Source organism: Aptenodytes forsteri, unplaced genomic scaffold (assembly GCF_000699145.1).
Source record: "Aptenodytes forsteri isolate BGI_AS27 unplaced genomic scaffold, ASM69914v1 Scaffold1062, whole genome shotgun sequence".
Lineage (NCBI taxonomy): Eukaryota > Metazoa > Chordata > Aves > Sphenisciformes > Spheniscidae > Aptenodytes > Aptenodytes forsteri.
In genome coordinates, this window is record NW_008795772.1 from 5,130 (window position 1) to 5,518 (window position 389).

Consider the following 389-nt stretch of genomic DNA (forward strand, 5'->3'; position numbering starts at 1 on the left):
TTCGTCATTGCTACGTTCAAGTCTTTCCAAACCGGTTCCCCAGGGCGGCCCCCGCGCAGCTCGGCCTGAGGATCACCGGCTGAGGGATCGCGGAGCGGGCAGGGCGACAGGACCAGGGCCAGGACGCGGCAGCTGCCGCCGGCTTCTTCCTCACCTTCCTTGGACGCAGGAGAGCCCTGGATCAGCAGGGCCGCTTCGATGAAGTTCATGGTGGTTTTGCCGTTGTCGAAGGAAATGCAGATTTGATCCAGCTGCGAAACACGCAAAAGGAGGAAAACAGGACGCTGATTCGCAGACGGGACTCGGGGGTAGCACAGCGCGAGGGAAGAGTCAAGAGCGCCGGCAGCGCACGGGGGGGCCGCGGGGGCACGGACAGAAAGCCGCCCCCA